We start from the raw sequence: 27,876 nt of genomic DNA, 5'->3' as shown, positions 1-27,876 counted from the left end.
TTGATGTTGCGCCGTGCTCGGATAACATTCAGTAGCACGTGTAGAAAACACACATACATCCTTGTGAACGTAGCCGTTTAAAGTGTGGTGTGAATGGACGCGTGCATCTAGATGTAATCTTAAATTTGAAGGTAATTCTAGTGTTCAATCTTTTGATTGGTCCGACATGCCGACAATCCTAAATGACTTAACAAACCTCCAGCACCAGGTCATCTCCATTGATCACTGTCATCGAACCACTAATTCTACAAAGCTGAATTGTATTACCTCTGTCCAAAACTATCAGTATTTTTAAGTTATTTAACAGATATTACGGTTGAGAAGAAAAAAATAATATCTAAGTAATGAATGAGAAATGGATGAAGATGAGACAGTGAATGGGATAAAATGGAAAGGAATTCTGAATGGAAAGCAATTGATAAAACAAATAATACTGTAAATGGTGCTAGAAATTTTTTTATTTTAACATAAGATTTAAATTCTAAAAATAGTTATATTTAGGACGGAGCGAGAAGAAAGTACACCGTAAGCTTATTCTGTGAGATCTGCAACAGTGATGTATATGGACAAACAACTGAGTTGATCGAGTCGTTCATCTTGACTAAAACTTCGTGATTATACTACTCCTTCCGTTTCATAATATAAGACGTTTTAGCTATGCTTAGATTCATCTATTAATCAATGTATATTGTTTATATATATATAGATTCATTGATATTTATATGAATTTAGGGATACACTAGAAAGTCTTATGTTATGAAACGGAGACAGGACTATATTTATCCACTTCTGCGAGCGTGGTGAAGAAGAAATTGATGTTTTACAACTTGATCAATACTGTATGTCGTCTTCGTTCGTGTCAATTTCGTTCAATCCCCTGATTTATATTCTAATATTAATTTTACCACTTGTTTTTAGGTTTTTATTTTTACTTTTTTTTGACTGAACCAATAGTTTGCCCTTCTTTTGAATGGAGGGACCTACGGTGTTAACTTGGCAGTTAAAGTACACTTTCACAATTTCTCAGGAATTTAATTTTTAGCCATATTTTTTTCTCATTTGCTTTTTTGCCCTATTGTTGTATATATATTGCTGTGATTCACAACAGAGGGCAAAAAAGCAAGTGACAAAAAAAACAAGACTAAAAATAAAATTTTCGAGAAAGGGTAAAAGCGTACTTTTAACCCCCAAGTTAATATCGTTAGGTTCCTTCATTCAAAGGAGGGACATACTGTTGGTTTGGTTAAAAACAGGGATAAAAATAAAAACTATAAAAACGAGAGGTAAAATCAGTATTCAAATCTGAATAGCACAAGAACGTAATTGTCCCTTTTTCTTTCACCAAACCTGCAAAACAGTCCGTGTCAGTTTACTAGTAAACAAAGAAAGATGCCGGTAGTTATTAACAAAAGCAAACACGTGGACAAATAAATAAGGAGAAAGATTGAAAGGAAGAACGGATGATATCTCTACCTTTTCGCTCGTACTTATGTTTATAAGCTAAAATTTAAATATTAAAATTTAAATATAAGTTAATTTTATATTATTTTATTATAATTTATTTTTTATCACTAAGAATATATATTATATATTTTGCTCATAAATTATTTTTTAATCGTTGCTAAGTCGTTTCATTTGTGTTTAGTTTAAGCAAATCAGAGAGGCTAGATGTTACTACCTGAAGATCATGCAGGAAGAAAAGACCAAAGAAGGAAAGCATAGTCTAATGGAGAAAAGTCTGAAAAGTAACTCTAGAATATGACCGAATAACTTGCATGCATGTATGACGTAGTGATGTTGAACACGGCTTCATGCTTGTTGTTCATCAATTCGTGGCTGCTATAAATTGTTACGCCTACGAGAGATCAAGGCCACCAAATCACAGCAAGCTCTAGATCAAACATGGAGTTCAGATTAACTTTCTGTTCTGCTCTGCTACTGGTGGTCGTACAACTGCTGCACCTTTCTGCTAATGCGTCAACCGAAGTAAGATGCGTGCTTAATTAACTATTCCCCCTTGAAAACAGAAAATTTTGTTGTATATTTGCGAAATCACTGCTGTGATAGTACGATTTACTTTTGAAACATTTCTCGTCGAAATTGTAGCTTTACATTGTGTATATGGGAGAGAAGAAACACGACGATCCATCGGCGGTCACCGCGTCGCACCATGACACACTTGCTTCTGTTCTTGGGAGGTACTCCATACCTACTAGTGATATATTTAATCTAGGTTTAACAGCGTCGGCTAAAGAGAGACAGCTCGCTAATGAGGATTTTGTTGGTTTTGCCAATGAAACAGTAAGGATGAAGCCATGAAGTCTATCGTGTATAGCTATAGGCATGGGTTCTCAGGATTCGCAGCAATGCTCACAGAATCCCAAGCAGAGGAGATTTCAGGTAAATACCAAACCTATAATGGCATAAACTTTCTATAGTGTATATTTAAGTTTTGAAAAACATGCGTTAGTGATAATTGGCAGTTCTTGGTAGCTCACTGCTATGAAAGCGTAAGAGATATCAAAATTTACCCTAAAATTATTTTAAAATTTAAAAAATAATGGTGCTTGCATAGTTGTATGATATATACAATAATGACTTGTTTCCTATACAGAATCCCCTGGAGTTGTCTACGTAAAACCTAATACTTACCACGAAGCGCATACAACTCGAAGCTAGGATTTTCTTGGAATCAACTATTACGAACAGTCAAGTCTTCTAAGAAGGCGAAGTATGGTGAAGATGTTATCATCGGCGTCATCGATTCAGGTTTGAAAGCTCAAACCATAAAAAAAAACTTTTATGCAAGAGAAGTATACAACTTCAGATAGAAAATTCCACTAAAATCTATCAAATATGACTATAGTATAATTATAATGTAATTATATTGCAACTTGCATTTGGCTACAATGTAACTTATATGTAGCTAATGTAAACAATGAGGTAGATAGTACAACATGCCATGCGCAAACTAATCTTAAAGCACATCCATGGGCCCAAAATTTGAAAGATACTCTCTCCGATTTTGTTGAAAGATACTTAGCAAGGGGGTGAAACATGCATATTTAGAAATAAAAAAATTAACTCTAAATTTAAGGTTTAAAATTTAAATTTTAGCTTATAAGTATAAGGATAAGCGGAAAGAAGAGGGAGGAAGAAAATGAATCCTGAAATAATAAATAGCTCCAGGTAATTGAATCTTTGACAACATATATACCTTGCAGGTATATGGCCTGAATCACGAAGCTTCAACGACGAAGGATACAGCCCTGTACCAGCACGGTGGAAGGGTGTCTGCCAAACAGGTAAAACATTCAACGCTGCGAGCTGCAACAGAAAGATTATCGGTGCACGGTGGTACTCTGGCGGTGTTCCTGAAGAAGTGCTCAAGAGTGAGTACATGTCGCCGAGGGACCTCAGCGGCCACGGCACGCATGCCGCCTCTACAATTGCCGGCAGCCAGGTGTGGAACGTGAGCCACCACCAAGGCGGCCTCGGCGCCGGCATGGCGCAGGGCGGAGCGCCGCACGCACGGTTGGCAATCTACAAGGCATGCTGGGGTCCGAATGCGAAGTGGTGCGGTATGGCCCAGCTCCTCGCGGCCATAGACCATGCCATAAACGACGGTGTCGACGTGCTTTCACTGTCAGTTGGAGGGCCTAATGAGATCCCTGGTACTCTGCACGCTGTAGCGAGAGGGATCACGGTGGTATTTGCCGGCGGGAACAATGGCCCTGTGCCGCAGACGATTGCAAATGCTGTCCCGTGGGTCATAACGGTGGCCGCAACCACCATTGATCGATCCTTCCCCACCCTTCTGTCGCTAGGGAACAACGAGAAATTGGTGGTAATTAAGCTTATTCATGATCCATTGATATTCCATTCATTTTTATTAGTTAACGCAGTTAACTTTTGAGCATAATGTTCGATGATAGATGTTTACTTAAGAAACTAGTGTTGATAAATCTTATTGAAAAAATTAGTGTCAATATAAAAAAAAGTCATGCCTAAAATGCATTTAATAATAAAAAGACGGTACTTACATAATTTTTTTCTTAATAAAAATGGTCAAATGATACATCTAAAGGTGAACAACATATCTTCTACTAAAAAAGAGGAGTATGTATATTCTTTGTCCAAGATTTTCTTGTTCACGTATTTCCTTTTCTCTTTTGGCTAGTACATTTTAGTAGGTCTGGCCGGAGTCGGATCGATGAGTTTATTGAACTGCTAGCTTGGTGTGAATTGTTTAAACGTAATATACATTCTACCTGTGCTGCAGGGGCAATCTCTTTACTACAACGCTACTGCCAGCAGCGGCAAGTTTCAAACTCTTGTCTATGGATTTAGGTAATCCTATATGAGAAATTTTACGGTCATTGAGAAGATAACAGGAGGCATTATTTTTTTCTATATAAATTCTGGTACCTCTTAACACCTTAATTACTTAGGTACAGGAAGGTATCAAATTTTACACTAAAATTTTGGTATTTTCTGGTATCTTCACAAAAACTATAAAATTGTTCATCATATAAACTCCAACCCAAGTACTAGTCACTAGCCATGCTTTGAGGTGTGCTGAAGTACTTACGTGTATATATGCAGCTGCGACAACGCGGAGTCACTGAAGTCGATCAACGTGACCGCGAAGGTCGTGCTGTGCTCGCCGCCTTTGGATAAGGAGGTCCCTGTGGTGTCGTTGGGCGCCACCATTGTCCGTGTCGCTAATGTAAGATCATAAGCATGATTAATATTTTCTGATGAATAATTGGCTTGCCATTTGGTTTATAAATTGAATTTGGTTTGGAAACAATTAAGGTGTTGGTGCGAGTGTGTGTAACTAATGTGAGTCAGGTTACGATATCTGTGCTCGGAAACGGTTGGTTTGTCTCTAGTTGTGCAGGTGACTTGAAGTCAATATCGGTCAATGGCGGTGGGATCGTGACTAGGCTCAGGGAGGAGCTGAGGTCCGGACGATCGAGGATGCCAGGTGACGATATTGAATACGAGTTGGCACATGGTGGAGCAACACCGTGTGGGATGGAATCGTAACGGGCTTCACATGTTGTATGTGTAAGCGCCGAAAAAATCGGGAAGTAAATCGGATCAAAACTGGATGAGAAAAGAAAAGGAATTTGCTACAGGTTCGGACATTGTAGCAGCGTCGTTACTGTAGCGCGCGGCACTGCAGCAACCGGATCGGATTACCGTAGCGGACCCGGATTACTGTAGCGCGGCGGGTACTGTAGCAGTCGGACTACTGTAGCACGCCTGATTTTGGCATGTTGGATTTAATTAGGAAAACTAAGAGATGAGCCATATTAGTATAAGGAGTCCTACTCCTATTTGGTGATAGACTTTTCGATATAAATAGAGACCGAGGGGTATGCCCCCGGTGTGCTTTTGTGAGACTTAGTTGTTGATTCTAGATCGACGATTTTGATAGGAGTGCTGTTGGTGCACTTTGTAAATACCAGTTGATGCAATAAAGTCAAGATCATTCAATCTACGTTTTCGACTTTCATCTACTGGTGATTTTTTGGATTCCGACGATCCGATCGACGTCATAGGAGTGGCGCGATTCGATGATCTGCTCGACGGCACATGAGCGGCACGATCAAGGTAGCAGCGACACAGGAGCGACGTGATTAAGGTAGCAAGTCTTCGTCAATTTCTTCGACAGAGGTAATCCTTTATTCCGCGAAAGATTTTTGGGTTTTGTTTTTCCCTACCATTCACCCCCCTCTGGTAGGTTTGTTTGATCTTGTTCGATCCTACAAGTGGTATCAGAGCCAGGTTTTCTATTTGATCTTCACCGATCTTTAGATTTGTTTGCCATGGCTGAAAAGTTTTCAAACAAACCTCACATATTTAATGGATCTGATTTTGACTATTGGAAGAAAAAGATGGAATCTTATATTACATCTCAGGGTTATGATATTTGGCTTAAAGTTAATCAACCTTATGAGATTCCTGAACGCATGGATACTCCGGCTCTAAAATTAGAATTTGAAAATAATTGCAAAGCGCGCAATATTATTCTGAATGGGATTTCTCGCTCCGATTTTGATCGTGTTTCGCATCTTGCAACTGCTAATAAGATTTGGAAAGCTTTAAATGATTTTCATACTGGAACTTCAAATATCAAAGAGTTGCGAAAGGATGTTTTCAAAAAGGAGTACATAAAATTTGAGATGAAACTTGGAGAATCCTTGGATGACTATTTGGCTCGTTTCAATAAAATCTTGAGTGATCTTAGATCTGTTGATGCTTCTTATGATGTTAACTATTCTCAATCTGAGATTGCTCGTCACTTTATGAATGGCCTTGATATGAAAGTTTGGGATATTAAAGTTACTTCAATTCAAGAGTCTGTTGATATGAATGCTTTAACTTTGGATATTCTTTATACTAAATTGAAAACATATGAGATGAATATTCTTTCAAAAAGGACTGATTTGAAATCTACTGCTTTAATATCCTCATCTGGATCTTCTTCTGAGTCTATTTCTTTGGCAGCCTTTGCTGCTTTTACCGCCTTGTCCGATGATCAACTGGAAGAGATCAGTGAGGAGGACTTGGTTTTGGCCGCTAACAGAATTTCTCGAGCTGTGAGTAATATCAGGATCAGGAGAAGAGGAGGACCAATTCGATGCTTTGGATGTGGTCAACCGAATCACATCCGTTCTCAGTGCCCCAAGCTTGGAAGAGGTAAACAGGAAGAAGCTAAACCTCAAGATGCATCTAAAGATGCCAAGCAGAATAAGAAACAAATCAAGAATATGAAGATGAAGAAGTATTATCAAAAGGCGTTGGATGAAGCTTTTGCAGCTGTTCAAGAAAACAGTGACGTTGAGTTTGAAGATGATGAAGAAGAAGACAAGAGTATGAACATTGCTGGTGTTTGTCTCATGGCTAAAAGTTTTAAAGATTCTGACGATGACAACGAGGTAACTGGTCCTTCTAGTGTTGAATATTTTCAAGAAGTGATTGCTAGACTTGGTTACAAGATTTCTAAATTTGAGAAAAAAATTAGTCAACAAGAAGTTACTATTGATTCTCTTAATATTGAAAATAGTAAATTAAAATCTCTTGCTTCTAATGATGATGAATGCAAATCGTGTGATGTTTTATTTGCTGAAGTGAATACTGTAAGAGAAGTTAATCAGAATAATTGCAAAAAACTTGATGCTGTAACCAAGAAATCTAGAAAACTTGAATCCTGTCTTGCTCTTAGCTTTACAATGAATACTAGATTGGTTGATGAATTGTTCTTGGCTAAGAGAGCTTTAAACAAATGTCGAGTTGTTGTGTTTGCTAGTTCTATGTTTAACTTGATTAGCTCTAAAAGAATCAAGCAATCTAGTGCTAAACCTTGCTTGACATGTCCTGCTAATGAGATGAAACTTAAACATGCTTTGGAGTGTGTTAAACAAATGGAGGAAGTTGTTAAAAGAGATGAAGTGATTTCTTGCAAAAATTGTGCTAGTTTAACTCAAGAGGTTTCTTATTTAAAAAGTTCTTTGCAAAGATTTTCTGATGGAAAAAGGAACCTCAACATGATTTTTGATCAATCTAAAGTTAGCACACACAATCGTGGTTTAGGTTTTGATCCTCATGTTCACTTTTCTAGACATCCTCCTACTGTTTTAAGTATTGTTCAGAATGGTGAAATTTTGACTGAACCTGAACCTAAGACCACTGTATTTAAATCTGCTGGCATCATGTCTTCCTTGAGTGCTTCTTCATCAAAAGTTGTGAGTGCTAAACATGTTGTGAATGCTAAACCTGCTTTTAACACTAAATCTGTTGTAAATGCCAAACCTGTCTTTAGTACTACATCGGTTGTTAATGCTAAACCTGCTATATCAACTTGTGCTTCAACTCATCGTGATAAGTATACATGTTCCTTTTGTGGCAAAGATGGCCATATTGTTGGTTTCTGTTTTAGACTTGCTAGAAAGCAGAAAAAGGAACGGAAAATTGCTTTTGCAAAACAAAGATGGCAAAAATTGGCTTTTACCTCGAGACAGGCGGTTAGACTGCAGCAGTACCAGCAGTCAAACCGGTGTTATAACCCCCGTCAGAACGGTGGTAAAGCTTTGGTCAGACCGCAGGTTCCTAAGCAGTTAAACCAGCCTTGGGAGCATTTTTCTAAAAGAAAACATATTGAATTTTCTACTGGTTATGTTCCTGTTAGATCTGGTCGTGTGTCTCAGTACTGGATTCCTAAATGTTTATTATCTAACCCCAGTACTGAGACTTCGGCATCTGCTTATGCATAGGCATTTTTGGCGAGGAAGGAGAACGTGTGGATTGTGGACTCCGGTTGTTCGCGACATATGACCGGTGATAAAAGTTGGTTCTCCTCTCTCATGAGGGCATCAAGGAAGGATTCAATCATCTTCGGTGATGCTTCTACTAGTACGATCACTGCAACTGGATCTGTCAAGGTAAGTGACAAATTTACATTGAATGATGTCGCTTTGGTTGAAAATCTAAAGTACAATTTGCTCTCCGTTTCTCAAATTGTGGATGAGAATTTTGATGTTCTGTTTAAGAAAAGTGGAAGTAAAATTTTTGATTTTTCTGGAGATGTTGTGCTTAATATTTCTCGATATGGAAGAGTTTTTAAAGCTGATTTTGAAAGTAGTATTTCTTCTGAAGTTATATGTCTTGTTGCAAAGTTTTCTAAAGATGTGATGTTCTGGCATCGCAGACTTGGACATATTGGCTTTGATCATCTAACTAGGATTAGTGGTTCAGATCTTATTCGTGGTTTGCCTAAACTTAAAAAAGATGTTGATTTGGTTTGCTCGCCATGTCGTCATGCTAAAATGGTTGTATGCTCGCATACTCCTACATTTTCTGTGATGACGGATGCACCAGGACAGCTCTTACACATGGACACTGTCGGTCCGGCTAGAGTGCAATCTGTTGGAGGAAAGTGGTATGTGTTGGTTATAGTTGACGATTTCTCTCGTTATTCTTGGGTTTTCTTTATGGTTACCAAAGATGAGGCTTTTGAACACTTTAAAAGTTTGTATCTTCGGTTGGCCATTCAACTTCCTGGATCTTTAAGAACCATCCGAAGCGATAATGGTGGAGAGTTTAAAAACGCTTCTTTTGAGAGGTTTTGCAATGAAAAAGGTCTTGAACATCAATTTTCGTCTCCCCGGGTTCCTCAACAAAATGGTGTGGTTGAAAGAAAAAATCGTTCTTTGGTTGAGATGGCTAGGACTATGCTTGATGAGTACAGTACACCTAGGAAATTTTGGGCTGAAGCGGTTAATACTGCATGCTATATTTCCAATCGTGTTTTCTTGAGATCAAAACTTAGAAAGACTTCTTATGAGCTTCGTTTTGGACATACACCTAAGATTTCTCATTTACGTGTTTTTGGGTGTAAGTGCTTTGTGTTAAAGTCTGGGTTTTTAGATAAATTTGAATCACGCTCTCGTGATGGACTTATGTTAGGATATGCTGCCCATTCTCGAGGTTACCGTGTACTTGTTTTAGAAACTAACAAAATTGTTGAGACTTGTGAAGTCACTTTTGATGAGGCTAGTCCAGGTACTAGACCCGAAATTTCAGGTACAATATCACAGGTTCAGGGGGAGGATATATTTGTGGAGGAAAGTGATGACGAGGACGACGACGAATTGTCAGCTGGTCAGACCGGTGGCACAATGTCAGTCAGACCGCAGGCAGAAGAGCGGTCAAACAGGCCCGGAGGATCTTCCACATGTGCTTCAGGTGCGGATGGTGGTGGACCTCCAGAAACCTCTAGTTCGTTAGAGCAGGGTACAGAACATGAAAATTCATCTGAAGCCACTGCTCCACTTCATATTCAACGACGACATCCTCCGGAACAACTAATAGGTAACTTGGATGAACGTACTACAAGGTCGAAGGTAATCACTCGTGATTTTCATGTGAACTCTGCTTTTGTTGCTAGTTTTGAGCCCAAAGATGTTACTCATGCCTTAACTGATGAATCGTGGATTAATGCCATGCATGAAGAACTTGAGAATTTTGAAAGAAATAAAGTTTGGTACTTAGTTGAACCTCCTGTTGGTCATAATATTATTGGAACTAAATGGGTTTTCAAAAATAAACAAAATCAGGATGGTTTAATTGTTAGAAACAAGGCTAGACTTGTGGCTCAGGGCTTTACTCAAATGGAAGGGTTGGATTATGATGAAACTTTTGCTCCTGTTGCTAGAATTGAAGCAATTAGACTTTTGTTGGCTTTTGCTGCTTCAAAAGGTTTTAAATTATTTCAAATGGATGTTAAAAGTGCTTTTCTAAATGGCTATATACAGGAGAAAGTTTATGTGAAACAACCACCTGGTTTTGAAAATCCTGATTTTCCCAACCATGTTTTTCGTTTGTCTAAAGCCTTGTATGGCTTGAAACAAGCACCTAGAGCATGGTATGATAGGCTTAAAAACTTTTTACTTGCTAAAGGTTTTATAATGGGAAAAATTGATAAAACTCTCTTTGTTCTTAAGCATGGTGATGATCAACTGTTCGTTCAGATTTATGTGGATGATATCATCTTTGGTTGTTCATCTCACCCTTTGGTTGTGGAGTTTGCTGAAACGATGCATAGGGAATTTGAAATGAGTATGATGGGCGAGTTGACTTATTTTTTGGGATTGCAAATTAAACAAACACCTCAAGGTACGTTTGTGCATCAAACAAAATACACCAAGGATCTTTTACGACGTTTCAAGATGGACAATTGTAAGCCGATGACTACACCTATAGGATCTGCTACTGTGTTGGATCCTGATGAAGATGGTGAAGCGGTTAATCAAAAGGAATACAGGAGTATGATAGGATCATTGCTTTATCTTACTGCTTCAAGACCGGATATACAATTTGCTGTGTGTTTGTGCGCTCGATTTCAAGCTTCTCCGAGAGCTTCACATCACCAAGCGGTTAAACGCATCATGAGGTACTTACAACACACTCTTGAATTTGGAATTTGGTATTCTACTTCATTTTCTATATGCTTGAGTGGTTATTCGGATGCGGATTTTGGAGGCTGTAGAATTGATAGGAAGAGTACCAGTGGTACATGTCATTTTCTTGGTACTTCATTGATTGTATGGTCTTCTCGAAAACAATCTAATGTTGCTCAATCAACTGCTGAATCTGAATATGTTGCTGCTGCTAGTTGTTGCTCCCAAATTTTGTGGCTTATCTCAACCTTGAGAGATTATGGTCTTACTTTTGAGAAAGTTCCTCTCTTTTGTGATAATACAAGTGCTATTAATATTGCTAAGAATCCTGTTCAACACTCACGCACTAAGCACATTGATATTCGTTTTCACTTTTTGAGGGATCATGTTGAAAAAGGAGATGTGGAATTAAAATTTGTTGATACTACATTGCAATTGGCTGATATTTTCACGAAACCTTTGGATTCTTCTCGATTTGCTTTTCTTCAGGGAGAATTGGGAGTTATTCATCCTTTTGGCATCAATTAAGGGGGAGTTTTTGGCTCCGTGTTGCATTTTCCTCTTTTGATTTTGTTTTTGCATACATGTTTTAATTAATGCATGGTGTGTTTTAAAACCAAAAAAAAAAAATCAAAAAAAGGAAGAGCTTTGTTTCGTGCCTTTAGTATATTGTAGTACTTGCTTGCAATACTTGTTAGAGAATATGATTAGTAATCTAGCTTGTCTGCATTTTTGGTTTATACATGAGCTTTTGATATTGCTTTTAAGGGAGATGATGCATGACACTTAAATTCTATACTTGAATTAAGTAAATATGCAATTTTGATGCTAGCATATGGGTTGTTTTTTAAATGCTTATATATATGCTTTATTGATTTGTTATTCCTCAATAGCTTTTTAAATTGCTCAAGAGAATAAAAAAATCTATGAGAGAAAAAAATGAATACCGAATCCTTGGACAGTCTTGACGACAAGGACGTATTCGATGTGAGCAAAAATAATGGGTGCCGAATCCTTGGACAGTCTTGACGACAAGGACGTACCCGGAATAATTGAGAGAAAAAAAATTGAGCAAAAAGGCTCAAGTAAAAAGGTTAAAAATTCTCTTGGTAATTTTGTGCTAGAGCTAATTTGAGAAAGAGTGATAAATACAATGGGTATATATGTACAATATTTATTTTTCAATCTATGTGCTTGTACCGATGTTGCATTATAACTCTTTGAAATCATGAATTCTTAATGTTGACTTGATCTTAATTGCCATATCTCAAGTTCATGGTTTTACTTTAGTGCATGCTTGTTAGTTAGCTAGTCACTTTTTCTACCTTGTTATTGCAATACAAGTTCTTGAGTTACTATTGGTATATTGCAAAGCTCTCCGAGAAAAAATGAAAATAAAAAACCTTCATTGATGAATTCATTGTCAAAAGGGGGAGAACAAGGTAACAAAAAAAAATTTGTGCATAATTGTCATACTCAAAGGATTTTCTTTCTTTTCAAAAGTGAGAGATTTTTGCATTGCATGCTTTTTGGAATTTCTACACAAAAACAACAAAACAAATTTTGAAGTGTTTGCCAATGTGTTCATCAAGGGGGAGATTGTAAGATCATAAGCATGATTAATATTTTCTGATGAACAATTGGCTTGCCATTTGGTTTATAAATTGAATTTGGTTTGGAAACAATTAAGGTGTTGGTGCGAGTGTGTGTAACTAATGTGAGTCAGGTTGCGATATCTGTGCTCGGAAACGGTTGGTTTGTCTCTAGTTGTGCAGGTGACTTGAAGTCAATATCGGTCAATGGCGGTGGGATCGTGACTAGGCTCAGGGAGGAGCTGAGGTCCGGACGATCGAGGATGCCAGGTGACGATATTGAATACGAGTTGGCACATGGTGGAGCAACACCGTGTGGGATGGAATCGTAACGGGCTTCACATGTTGTATGTGTAAGCGCCGAAAAAATCGGGAAGTAAATCGGATCAAAACTGGATGAGAAAAGAAAAGGAATTTGCTACAGGTTCGGACACTGTAGCAGCGTCGTTACTGTAGCGCGCGGCACTGCAGCAACCGGATCGGATTACTGTAGCGGACCCGGATTACTGTAGCGCGGCGGGTACTGTAGCAGTCGGACTACTGTAGCACGCCTGATTTTGGCATGTTGGATTTAATTAGGAAAACTAAGAGATGAGCCATATTAGTATAAGGAGTCCTACTCCTATTTGGTGATAGACTTTTCGATATAAATAGAGACCGAGGGGTATGCCCCCGGTGTGCTTTTGTGAGACTTAGTTGTTGATTCTAGATCGACGATTTTGATAGGAGTGCTGTTGGTGCACTTTGTAAATACCAGTTGATGCAATAAAGTCAAGATCATTCAATCTACGTTTTCGACTTTCATCTACTGGTGATTTTTTGGATTCCGACGATCCGATCGACGTCATAGGAGTGGCGCGATTCGATGATCTGCTCGACGGCACATGAGCGGCACGATCAAGGTAGCAGCGACACAGGAGCGACGTGATTAAGGTAGCAAGTCTTCGTCAATTTCTTCGACAGAGGTAATCCTTTATTCCGCGAAAGATTTTTGGGTTTTGTTTTTCCCTACCATTCACCTCCCCTCTGGTAGGTTTGTTTGATCTTGTTCGATCCTACAGCTAACGCAGACGCCAAGGGCCTCATCTTCGCGCAGTATACCGCCAGCACCCTTGACGCACTGGACAACTGCAATGGCGTAATGACCTGTGTATTGGTGGACAACGAGATCGCACGCAGAATTGCCACCTATGCCACCAGCACAAGGTGAGACGAATAACATCGATCGCTTGAACTAATTAAGCTGCAATTAGCAAGGTTCGACTCGGAGCAAAATCCTTATTATATATTTGTTTCTTCTTCCTCCTCTGTTATTTCCAGGGACCCGAAGGTGAAGGTGTCGCAGACGGTGACCATGGTGGGAAGCGGGGTGCTTTCGCCGAGGGTCGCTGCGTTCTCGTCGAGAGGACCAAGCACCCAGTTTCCTGCCATACTTAAGGTGAGACATTGATATATCCCGACATATATCCATTTTTAACATATATATTTCGTGCATCCTTTCTAACCGTGTCGAAACCTGTTACATGTGTGCTGTTTCAACAGCCTGATGTGGCTGCCCCGGGAGCCAGCATCCTGGCAGCGGTGGGTGACTCGTACGAGTTCAAATCTGGGACATCCATGGCATGTCCTCATGTCTCAGCAGTGGTGGCACTGCTAAAGTCAGTTCACCCAGATTGGTCGCCGGCCATGATTAAGTCTGCCATTGTCACCACTGGTGGGAGCTACAACCTCAAAAATGTTGCTACATTAGCTTATTGTTGCTTCTCTCCTAAAGCTAACTGGTATATATCTCGGTTGGTTGCAGCATCCGTGGTTGACCGTTTTGGCATGCCAATCCAAGCTGAGGCAGTGCCAAGGAAAGTGGCTGACCCCTTCGACTTTGGTGGTGGGCACATTGAACCGGAGAGGGCTGTAGATCCTGGCCTACTATATGACATAGACCCAATAGAGTACACCAAGTTCTTCAACTGCACCTTAGCAACATTGGATTATTGTAAGTCCTACATGGGGCAGCTCTACCAGCTCAACCTACCATCTATCGCTGTGCCAGATCTCAACGACTATGTCACGGTACAACGCACTGTCACTAATGTTGGAGGTCCTGAAGCAACTTACAAGGCAGTGGTTGATGCACCGGCAGGGGTTAATATGTTTGTCGAACCTTCAGTGATCAAATTCACCAGAGGAGGTAGTAAGAGTGCAACTTTTAAGGTGACATTTGTGGGAAGGCAGAAAGTTCAGGGTGGCTACACATTTGGAAGCTTGACATGGCTAGACGACAACACACACTCCGTAAGGATTCCAATAGCAGTTCGCATTGTAATTGAAAACTTCGTTGCAGATACATCTTAAATTTTCAGGGAGAATATAAATATGCTTATTACAATACAAAATCAAGGGAGACCAATATTTACTATGTACTCTGTACCATTTACAAAAGCATGTTCCAGAAGACTCTTGTAATAATAAGGCCAAACCAATTATTGAAGTTATCTTGGGGTGATTGTTTGACTTTTCTATGTAAAAATCAATCAAATAGTAAATTTGCAAATAAAAAATAATTTATGAATAAAACTTTTATCTATACTTATTGAAAGTTATCTAAAAGGCAGGGATGAAAAATAAACTATCGTGAAAAATCCTAAAATCCATTCCAAATTTAATGTTGAAAAAACAAATTTTGGCTATTTATTCACGCGTAACTCACTCCATGTTTGAGGTTCCTGACAGTGGATAATATTTTCTTAGAGTGACAGATAACTTGATAACTGAAAAAAAACTTGCATGGTTATCTCTATTGTTAGGGCACGTACAAAGAGCTTTTATTGCGGTCTCTATCGCTGTATTGCTCATTGACATGGAAGAGAGATACGATAGTAGTGAGAAAATTGGTTGTTTTGCATGGAGTCGGCAAAACATCGACTTTTGGCAAAAAAACAAGAAGACAACCAGAAAATCTATTTTGCACGTGTGTTGACTCTAATCAGAGACATTGATCGAATGGAAGGTGAACGAGGAATTAATTTATCTGTAATTAAGAAGAGTCAGCTTGAGAGACGGTTCTTTGTATGAGGAGTTTTTTTTTTCTGTTGACGTGGCTTGAGATAGAGTCTATAATGAGCTCTAGCATTGAACAAGCCATATGAAGAAATTGTAAGCATTAATAAACATTTAATCTCTACTCATCAAGTTAGCATACTGTACAAGGGAATGAAACGGATAAAGATAATGTACGATAAATCATGAATTCAGCTTTTTATTTGTTTGCAATTGCTAAGTTTTTTGGAGCATTTTTTACTAGTGAATACAGAAAATGTGCATCTCTGTAGTAATCAGCATGAATGTCTGTTTCTATGATCCGCACACATTGTCTGTTTCTATGATCAGCACACATTGACCACCGGTACGTGTTCTCCGGTACACACATCGGTAGGGGTGGGGATTAGTTTACACTGGTAGGAAAAGCATTATCACAAGCGGCCGAAAATGATCTTTGCAGGTGGGGCGGCCGTCCGCCTGTACGTAAAGGACCGTGAAGATCGCCGATCTTCTCAGGCAGGACGGCCATCCACCTGCAAAGATAATTTTCGCAGGCGGGCGTTGGCTAGTCTGGTCCGCCTGTGAAAATAGGAAACTGCCGCCTGCAAAGATATGTAGAAAATTTTGATATTTAATAATAATTTGTCCGTTAATAGAAATTTTTGTAGGTAGATTATTATGTACATATATTGGAAGATTATCAAGCATTTGGTACTAAGAAATTTACGTATATTGCATAACTCAAAAGTGTTACCAAAATATATATATTATAATATTTTTGTATGTTACTTCAAATATATGTGTAACAACATGGAACCCTTCATCCTTTTTATTCACGTTTCTCTTGTCCTTCCTTTTCTTCGCCTTTGCTGACTATTCGTTTTTCTTGGAGCTGGTTTTGTCAGCTGAGACCTCGTCGTCTTTGGACGGGTCTTTTTTCTTCGGCTGCCGTTTTGATCGCCGTAGCGCCGTTTCCTACGAGAAGGTATATATCAAAGTTTCGAATTAGCTCGGCTAATAGTTATCACAGTGATCAGTTTACATATGAAGTTCACTTACCCCTTCTTTAGGGGCAATGTAGTCCTTCTCGCCTTTTTTACCGTCGTCCTTTCTCCTTCTCTTCGGGCTTGGGCTTGGACAAGGATCGCTTGACGACGAGTACATGCATAATTGTAGAATGTTTTAATAAAAACTTGTGTACATAATTGTAAATTGTAATAAATAAGTACACACTAATTGGCTAAATTAATACAAACATATTTGATAAATTAGTACAAACTAATTTGTTAAATTAGTACAAACTACCATGGACGTTTGCTCTTGATTATTGGCTTTGCAAAAATAAAAAGGCAAGAGCCCCCATGAATCACACTGCTCCAAAACCACTTTTTTTACGAGGACATAAGAGCTCCCCAAGAATCACACTGCTCAACACTAGTTCTATGAAGAACAAAGCAGGCAAGGTGAGACATTACGGAAGCAACCTGCTCCAATCTATCACTCCTACCCACATGATGTTGGTTCTTGATGGCCCTTCGATTACTAGTACTACAAAAGATGAAATAAAGCAAGTAAGCAAAGCAATTAGCAGCTCCATGGTGAAAGCAAGCACACCCCTTGCCACACCGACCAAATCAACCACCAATTCCCCGACGCATTCGATCCCTTCCACGACGAGACGGAGGCGTGGAGAGGAGAATTCCACGAGATTCCCTGATGCCTTCGATCCCTCCCCCAGCCTGACGCCGCTGCCGCCGCCTCCTCCCGTCAGCCCGACGACGCCGCCGCCTCCTCCTCCCCCCAGCTCGCACGCGGTGGAGGCCAGTTGCGGTGGATGGGCCGGCAGTGGTGGCCGGAGGTCGAAGGTCGGCGCGCGCGGAGGATGGCGGTGGAGGACGACGGTCGGAGGGCGATGGCGCAGGCGGGCGGCCGCAGAGGACAGTGTGAGGCGACGAAAAATTTGGCAGCCTGACGGCGCCAAAAGTTTTAGGGTTCCCGCCTGGACTTAGAAATTTTGGCGCCGCGGGCAGGACGTTATATAGGGAAACTATCTTTGCAGGCGGGCGGTCCACCTGTGAAGATCATCTTCACAGGCGGAACGCCTGCTTGCGAAGATCGTTGTTTACTATCTTCGCAACAGGTCCGTCCGGCTGCGAAGATGTAACCCCTACACAGCATAACTATCTTCACAAACGGTCCGTAAGCCTGTGAAGATTGTTACAAATGTGAATATATTTATTTCAAAATCTTTTTTAGTTTATTTTTGTAATTTGAAAATGTCTACAGTAGTTGTAATAAAAATAGTAATTGTACGTACAAATATACAAACCTTAATATTATTACTTTAAATTTTTTTACACAGACATGCCAAATTAGTATATTAGGATAATCTAACAAAACCATATCATCGACATATTGCAAACTAATATAATTATTATTTGATTGCACCAAATAAATAGACATTAAAAATTTTATTCTCTCTCATATTTATATGACAAGATCTAGATCTAGATTTGAACTAGGAGGTGGATGTGATAGCAAAATAAAAAAAGATGAGAATTATGTTACCACATTAAACCACTGCAACAAGAGGCATCAAGTATTACACATCCATCTAACATCAACATATCAAAAGAAAGTAAATTAAAAAACATGGAACTTTTCCTTCACAATTTTGCATGCATAAATCTATCACAAATTGAGGTCTATAAGCTTGAAATTTACATACCTGGTGTGGAAATCAGTAGATCTAAGCACCGTAGAAACATCTCCCGAAGATTTGAAGTTCAAATCCCCCTATATTTAAGTTACTTTAGGAGAGAGAAACTTCGAGAAGAATGAACTTGGCTCGGGGAGGAAAAAGACTATGTAGGGGCATCTTTGTAGGCATGCCATATAAGTGGTGCCTGCGAAGATCGATCTTCGCAGGCGAACAACGCCTGCCGCCTACGAAGATCGATCTTTGTAGGCGACGTTTATATGGCCCGCCTGCAAAAATCTATCTTCGCAGGCGGGCCGCCCCCTCCACCCTGGATACATTTTTTGTCGGCGGGGTTTTGGCTTTGAAGGTCATGCCTGCCTGTAAAAATTGAACCCCTACGACACTGAAAATGAGTTTTCTAATAGTGTTTGTTTAGTTATTTCGGTTTGGTTAGTTTGGTTACGAAGGAAATTCGGTTCTCAGAAAATCAGGACCAAATTAATTTGGGAAAAGTTAGGACCGAACAATTTGGTTTTGGTATTGGCCGTGATTGAAATCTGAAGTATCGATGTAGCAACAAAAAATGATATGAATTGAAAATTAATTTGAGAACACTTCCCCTTATTTATTTATTTTTTGATAATTCAAAAAACCAAGCATGACATATGTGGGATACTGATATGGGGTATACCCATGTACTGTTTGTGCTCATATAGAGAAGAGGGTTCTGAATGGTAAAGTAAAATGTACAGATAGATTTTGGGTTGTAACCAACTAGGCATATGTCAAGGATTAGTATTATGTATCTCGGCTTGCATAACAGTCTGATAGGCTTAGTCGATTTGATTATGTATCTATCTATTGTAACCCCTTTCTCGGCATATAAGTTAAGTCAGGCAATCCCTCGAGGGACATGGTTTAATAGATCTCGCATTGTACTCATTGTGGAGCCTGTTTTAGGATTTTAGATGATCAATATACAATCAAGTAGGAGTATGGTATTATATTATCCTAGAGAGCCTAAACCTAGGTAATCCTTGTCTCCTGCGTACCATTGTATTTTTATTCTCGTGTGTCACCTTCAAATATTATCATTGATAAAACATCGACACCATCAAATTACAAATATATCTCCAACCATAGCACCCTAGTTGCATAATTTCACGGACTTTGTGGGCTACTGGGCTTTGTTGTCCGGTTATTTGTATTAGTTCACTTTTTTGGTTATTTTGGTTAACCCATAACTATACCGGAATATACCGAAGTTATTTGGAACTTTTATAAATTTTCCACTTGTTTTTTTTTACATATTGCAAGGATGTCACTTGACTGAAAGCTCTGACCACAATTTGGCAATTTCCTAGTGCTAGTTTTGCAATGGTGATTCAAACCAACAGCAATTGGCAATTGCCTCAAATTATTTTGGTTAGTCACAACTGGTGACTGAACTGGTAATTGACAAATTTGGATTCGATTATTTTGGTTTCGATTGCGTCTGCTCGGTTTTGGCTTTTCTGCCCACCCTAGCTGCTAGTCACCGCCATGGTTACCTTGGTAGTAGGTGTTGGCGCTCCATAAAGTTCAATTTTTGACCATCAATACCGGCATAAAGGTAATCAAAATGAGCATTGAACATAATTTTAGAGGTTATCACTAACCAAATTCCACAAGTATGGATGAATTATGTGTATGCATGTAATTTTGGAGAAAACAAATACGAAAGAAACACACTTCTCGCAAATCACGTGTGAGTACATGGATCGATGGACCCACGAGCCAGTGCAAAACTGACTTAAAAGTGTCAACTCAGCGTGGAAACGACCTAGGGCCCATATGTCAGCTTTAAGTGAAGTCGGTGGCTGAGAGGTGTGACCCACTGGCTGGCTGAGCAGGAGGCTCGACCAAACCATAGCGACCTCCCCTCGTCATATGATTCCAGGTGTATACTCGTGATGCTCTTCAAATGACGGTTGCCAATATTAACTGACCTAGTATATAACCACTTTAAAACAACTATAAAATATGTGTTAGCTTTTTCATGTGCACATACTACAACTCAATAGGAGTTAAAATACCTAGTTGGAAAATAGGTAGAGAGCGAGGAGAAGCTCAGAGAAGTGCCGTAGTTGTCAACACTCGCTCCGCTTGTACCTCGTTTAATGCATCTTCAATAAAGTAAATGTTTGAAATTTATTTATGGTTGTTTAATTATTCTAGTTGAGTAAGACATATTCTCATCTTTATGGGTTCATTGTCTAGTTTATATATATATACTATGTGCTCTGGTATTATGACTCTAGATAACGGAAAAGCGTTCATACACGAGGCTAGACTAGTAATTAATAGCTTAGACGTGGTGTCTAGCTTAGAAATTACCTTTGTTTGTTCTATATCACACGGATTAAAAAGGTAGGTGGCACGTGGTGACAGCCCTAAATTCCGTCCTAGCAACCCTCCATGTTGGAGAACGGGGATGAAACGGTGCCTAAAGCAAATGATAGAGTTTTAGCATAACTTAACTAGATAATTAAACCATGGAATCATCTCTAACCTCACCCTTCATTAGAAATTGGTGTCCTTTGGTGAATCCATTCTTGCATTATACACATATATTGCTCACGTTCGATACCCTAAGAATAATTTAAGGCGAAGAAGCTACAACGTTACTTGGTGCACTTGCGGATTTATGTGTGATTGTAAGAAATACAAACAACAGGTCAAATCGTCGCATCGCGGTAGCAGTTAACAGTTGTTTGATTCCAATGAAGTTTGATGAAATTCCAAAATTTTGAAAACATTTGTGGAGAAACCACAAAAGTTCCAATTAATACATATGGAGTTGTAGAGTTGTTTGGTGATAAAATTGTAGGAAAATAATATTTTTAGGACCAAAATGTAAGGTAAAAAAATAAATATGGCAAAAATGAATGAAATTTCCAGGATGCACACTATATATTCACTCAGACCCAAGTTCAGCCGAACAAGAGAAATATGTTCCTCCTCTCCATCTTATCTGAACGAACCCCCTCCCTCCGGATTCAGATTCAGTGACATTGTTTCGTGACATTCTCGGTGACATTCTATACTGACATGTGTGCCCTGCATGTGTCTGGACCCACGCGAGGCCCGCATGTCAGTGACAGAATGTCACCGAGAATATTACGGTGGAATGTCACTGAATAACCCCCCCATCCCCTCGTCATGCTGGTTGGTTCTCCGGCACTAGATCTGCCACCTCCAGCATGCAGGAATGAATTTTAATTATTTCTTCAATAGACTATAATATTTGTATAATGAAAATACAACATTTTCTACTATTACGGTACATGCATGACTTTTAAATATCAATTGTATTGTATATTGATTGCTTAATTGGGAACTGCCATTTACGGTTCGAACTCAAACTTTTAGCAAAAGTCACACTGAGTTTTTCTATTAAATAATATGTCATACATTTACCACATATATCATAGTAGTTATTTTTTATTTTTTCATAATTTTTTAAACATTTTAGGGTTTTTTCATTTATATTTTCCTCGGACTCAACTAGCTATACGGTTCTGTAAAAGAACCGTGATATAATTGCATGGAACAGTGCAGTTTTGTCAACTGCGGATACACAGAATTTGAATTCAAAATGTCATGTTTTCATGATCTTCGGGGTTACCACACTACCGACAGGTGACCATAACGGCTCATGTGGTGGTTTTGGGAACCCTTGATACAGATACATCTTTCATTTGTGGCCCCGCGTTTGACTGCCCGAGTAAATCATGTGAATGTGCACACTGGTTTTACTAAAATTATTTACTATTGTGATTCTCTTGAAAATACATATACAAAATTACACCAAACTGATCTATTTTACAAAATAACTATAATTTTGTGAAAATTACTTCTTATAAATAAGAGTTGGTATAATAGCATTGGCTATTGTCACTTGGCATGTTGCGGTGGGAGAAGAATAAGGCCATGGAAGTGCACAGACGCAAAGTCACAAGCTAGTCCTCCAATGCTATGAAGTGTAGTGGGCTAGACAAAATGGGTTGGAACTTAGAGGCTGCTATTTGACATAGCGGGTCGCTGTAGTGGTTTGCAATTTGATTTAGCAACCGCTATAGCATGATCACGAGGTTGATCAAGCTGGTGTTTCAAATGACAATAACAGATTATGAGTTTATCATTTGTTTTGTGTGTTTTAATCATGTATTCTTCTGGTTCATAGTGTCTAATGAGTAAAACAGTATATTTATTTCTAATTTTAAGTTAAGTTGGAATGTGGCACTAGCTCTTTGAGTATAGCCAAATATATATGTATACTCTTAAATTATATGTATATTGGTCCATCTCTATTTTGTTTCTCTTATTCATGATATATATATATACTCAAATTGATGCTTAATTATTAATACCGCTATTATAACATAGCATCCGCTATCCGCAATCTGTGACATAAACGCTAATGCGCTACTAGCCTATTATTGACTATTTATTACTCTATCCATATATGCATATATATTTTTAACCAAAATGACGAAGTCAACGGTGTAGTCGATAAGGAGTATTCCCTCCGTTCCAAAACAAATCTATTTTTTACTTTTTACCTATAATGTTTGACTGCTCGTCTTATTAAAAATTATGATTAACAGTTTTATTTTTATTAGATGATAAATTATAAATAATACTTTATATGTGACTAATTTTTTTTAATTTCTTAAAAAATCAAATAAGATAGATAGTTAAACGCTAGACATGGAAGATTGGTTGTATTGGGACGGAGGGAGTACCTTGTGCCGTCGTTGGTAGGGATGGACGGATGAAGCAGCTGAGGCATGGAAGCGACTAAGGCTGCGTTCGGCCACGGGTCTAAGTTAACTTATATATGCCACGAAAAACGTAGTAATAGATTTAGTACATTATTAATTAATTATAAATTATTATAAAAAATATAAAATAGATTAATATAATTTTTTAAAACAACTTTCCTATAGAAAATTTTTATAAAAAATATACCGTTTAGTCGTTCGAAAAATATGCGTGTGGAAAACGGATAAGTTAACTTGCAGGGGGCAGAACGCCGCCTAACTGGCGGCTGGACCGTGGCGTAGCAAGTACAGCAACATGTGTTCAGGATGCACAATTTTCGTATTTGACGGGTGCCTCTTGGGTCATTGGGCTCTGCCCGGCGTGCGAGTGCACTGATGCCTCAGAGCCGAAATACAGGAACTAAAACTGAAGTACATATGACTTGCGGTCCTCCTCGTTTCCTTTTTTTTTTTAAGAGAACACAGTACAACCGGCCTGGAAAATTCGCACAACCTCCCCTGAGAACGCTATGAGCAACCACTAAAACACAAAACCGTTAGAATCCTAGAAAATTCGCTCCAACTAGAAGTCGAACCCAAGACCCCAAGTACTATTAAGACCTTTATAACCACTAGGCTATAAGCCCTTTCTCGCAATCCTTATTTCTATATTGACACTTATATATATATATATGTGATGAAAACCTCCCTCAAAATTTCACATATATATGACTGTGGTGTAATACATGAATGACGAGTGTGTCCACACAAACCTTGACGAATATCATCCATGATTCATTGATTCATGAATCAGGATTACCTGTTGAAACATTATATAACCATGGCTAGAGAGATGCAAAACCATTAATAATTGATACTTAGCCCACATTCGTTTTGAATGGTTTTAGGGTAACTTATCCAACACAAAAAACATAGTACATAATTAATATTAATTATAAAAAAAAATAAAAATAGATTTATATGGTATTTCAAAGTAACTTTCGTATAAATTTTTTTTTTACAAAAAACACACCGTTTAGCAGCTTGGGAAGCGTGCATATGGAAAACGAGTAAACCTAGATAGGATGTTGAGACAACCGAATGCGACCTTAGTATTACTATATATAGTATAATAAAATGGTCCAAAATAACATCGGTCAAGTTGAAATTCATATAAAATGTACAAACCACAAGCATATTTACTATTTTTCCTAAAAAATCACAAAGTATCTACAACGAAATCTTTGATTGTATATAGTGCGAACCACAACTGTAATCCTCGTAGAGTATGTGTTGCCATGTAGATATGTCAAGCTCCAAAATGTAGAGCCACCTTGCACGTTTTGCATTGGTCTGAATGTCAACTTAAATGTTCCACTTCTACTGCCACCTTTAGTGAATGAGCTTTACTTTCATCCTTTCTTTTGTACCGCGAGGTATTAGTACCGTGAGGTACTGAAATCCTCACTTGTGCTATCCAGTTGATACTAAAATCCCGACTATTGATGATGATAGATCAAACGGTCCCAATTGTATGGTACCTCGAGGTACCAGCTTGATCGTGGGGTGGATAGCACGAGTGGGAATATTAGTACCTCGAGATACTAGTACCTTGTGGTACAAAAGGAAGGATGGGAGTAAAACTCTTAGTGAATATGATGATCAGATGTTGCACAGATACGCTCACGCCAGCCGATGTCTCAACCACTGCAATGTAAGTTGTTTCTGCTGCTTCAATTCTGGTGATTCTCCGCCAAACCGGCAAACCATTATAGAGTCCTTGAGGTTGAAGAACTTCTACTCATTTGCGTCAATACTATGCATAGGCCATGCCAATCGATGGCTCTATCAGGTTATCGTAAGATCACAACAGAGTAAAACACCTAGCAGAGGAGGATGAATGGTAGCTAGATAAAAAACCTAAATCTTTTCGCGGAAATAAAAGATTACCTTCACAAAAGCCTTACCGAAGCCTCTGGTCGCACTATGAATGTACCACCAGTCAGACCGCCGTTATGTGGCCGGTCAGACCGCTCGCATAACTTCGGTCAGACCGACGTTGAGTGGCCGGTCAGACCGCTAGCCTACCTGCGGTTAGACTGTCGGGAACCTAGAAAAACACCGATCGACAAAGCTTCAAGATGTAGATTGAATCTCTCGACTTTTATTGATCAACCAGTGTTTACAAAGTGCATAGAAAGCACTCCTAACAAAACTTTCGATCTAATATCGAATTAGAGTCGAAACCCTAATTTTCTCTCTCAAACGCACCAAAAAGCTCCCCGGGGGCATACCCCTTGGTACCTATTTATAACCTCGACGTGAGTATGCAAGGCGCACGTATCTAGCACGAATTAGGACTCCCAATCTTGTAGAAAACCAATCCTTATCCGTAACTAACCATATCTCTCTCTTTAATACAATAAATCTTCTCAAATCCGGACTCTATCCGAATTCAACTTTCATATCCCATACGCACATAATATCTCCATCGTATGCCATATGAAATCTTCACCACCACGTGCATTGAACTCTAGCCTAAGTATCCCGCATGATATCTCGACCACCGGACGTCACCTTATCTCCAAGTTAACTCCCGATCCATCACCGGCAATACTCTCCCGAGGCATCAAGTCACCTACACATGAATCAAACAAATAAACCATATTTCGAGACCAAGCTATCTCCAACTTGACTCATTGTTAGCAATATAACAGTACCCATACATATAGAAACCAACTAGAAGTCGAATTCACGAAGAACAAATCCGAAACCGAAAAGAAAACCGAAAGCTGAAACTTTCGGGGCTGACCTGCCGGTCTGACTGCCCAGATACCTGCGGTCGGACCACAGTTAGCTGAATGGTCTGACCGCCCGATCAAATATCAAAAAAACATTTATCTCGCAAATCACCAATTTATTCATACAAAAACATGTAGATCACTCCTTGATCTTACAATCTCCCCCTTGATGAACACATTGGCAAACACTTCAAAATTGTTTGTTGTTTTTGTGAAGCAACTCCAAAAAGCATTTAAAAGAAACATCTTTCACTTTTGAAAAGAAAGAAAAGAAAGAAATTTTCCAAATTTTTCAAAAACATGCTCTCTCTTCCAAAATTCTTCTCCCCCTTTTGACAATGATTTTATCAAGCGTAGAATTTATGTTCATTAATGTTTAAGTGCTTAGCATACTCATAGCATATCAAGTCATGTGGTGCAATAAAAAGAAGATGAACTTATCTATAATATAGCAAGCTTGTATTGAAGTATTATCATGAATCAAAGATTTTACAATTAAGTTCAAATCAACAATCACAATTCATGATTTCAAAAGATTTATAATGCAACACTATTACAGGCATATAGACCGAAGAATAAAAACTAGACATATATACTTATTGCATTTATCACTCTTTCTCAATTAGCCTTAGCCTTAGCACAAAATTACCAAGAGAGTTTTAACCTTTTTTTTGTTTGAGCCTTTTTGCTCATACTTTTTTTCTCTCAATTATTCTGGGTACGTCCTTGTCGTCAAGAATGTTTCCAAGGATTTGACACCCTTTTTTTTTTCTCACATCGAATACGTACTTGTCGTTAAGACTGTCCAAGGATTCGGTATTCATTTTTTCTCTCATATTTTTTATTCTCTTGACATTGAGCAATTTAAAAGCTATTTGAGGAATAACAAATCAATAAAGCATATATACAAGTATTTGTTAATTAAACCATATACTAGCATCAATTTTGCATAATTTCTTAATTCAAGTATAGAATTTAAGTGTTATGCATCATATCCCTTAAAAGACATATCTAAGCTTCATAAAAAGACTAGAATGCATACAAGCTATGCTAGAGACAAATAAACCTTCATAGTATTGTTAGCATGCACATGAAATACCATATGTATAAAGCAAAGCTCTCTTTATCAAAATTTTCTTATAGTCATATTTTGCTTGATAAAACCACGAGGTGCAAAACTCCCCCTCAAACCATGCCAAAAGGATGAATTATTTCCAATTATCCACGAAGAAAGGCAAAGCGAGAAGAGTCCAGTGGTTTAGTAAAAATATCAGCAAGTTGCAATTTTGTATCCAAAAATGTAAATTCAACAACTCCCTTCTTAACATGATTCCTCAGAAAGTGAAAACGAATATCAATGTGTTTTGTGCGTGAGTGTTGAACAGGATTCTTATCAATGCTAATAGCAGTAGTGTTATCACAAAAGAGAGGTACTTTATCAAAAGTAAGACAATAATCCTTCAAAGTTGATAAACGCCAAAAAATCTGTGAACAACTAGCAGCAGCAACATATTCTGATTCAGCAGTAGACTAAGCAACGCTAGATTGTTTCCTAGAAGACCATGCAATCAATGAAGTACCAAGAAAATGACATGTTCCACTAGTACCTTTTCTATCAATTCTACACCCAGCAAAAGCAGCATCGGAATATCCACTCAAACATATAGAAGATGAGGTAGAATACCAAATTCCAAACTCAAGTGTATGTTGCAAATACCTCATTATTCGCTTGACCGCTTGATGATGTGAAGCCCGAGGAGAAACTTGAAAGCGTGCACACAAACACACAACAAACTGTGTGTCTGGCCTAGAAGTAGTTAGATATATATAGCAAAGATCCAATCATACTTTTATACTTCTTTTGACCAACTGCTTCTCCATCTTCATGAAGATTCAGCACAGTTGTAGTAGCAATTAGTGTTGAAATTGGCTTACAATTCTCCATCTTGAATCGTCTCAAAAGTTCCT

At 38.6% G+C, this 27,876-nt stretch overlaps 1 pseudogene; it reads left to right on the top strand.

Moving 5' to 3' along the window:
• The first annotated feature begins 1,902 nt into the window (after positions 1 to 1,902).
• On the top strand, positions 1,903 to 15,018 carry LOC102719926 (annotated as a pseudogene).
• The last annotated feature ends 12,858 nt before the right edge of the window (positions 15,019 to 27,876 follow it).

Source organism: Oryza brachyantha, chromosome 2, assembly GCF_000231095.2.
Source record: "Oryza brachyantha chromosome 2, ObraRS2, whole genome shotgun sequence".
Classification (NCBI taxonomy): Eukaryota; Viridiplantae; Streptophyta; class Magnoliopsida; order Poales; family Poaceae; genus Oryza; species Oryza brachyantha.
This window is presented reverse-complemented; position numbering and strand designations above follow the sequence as displayed.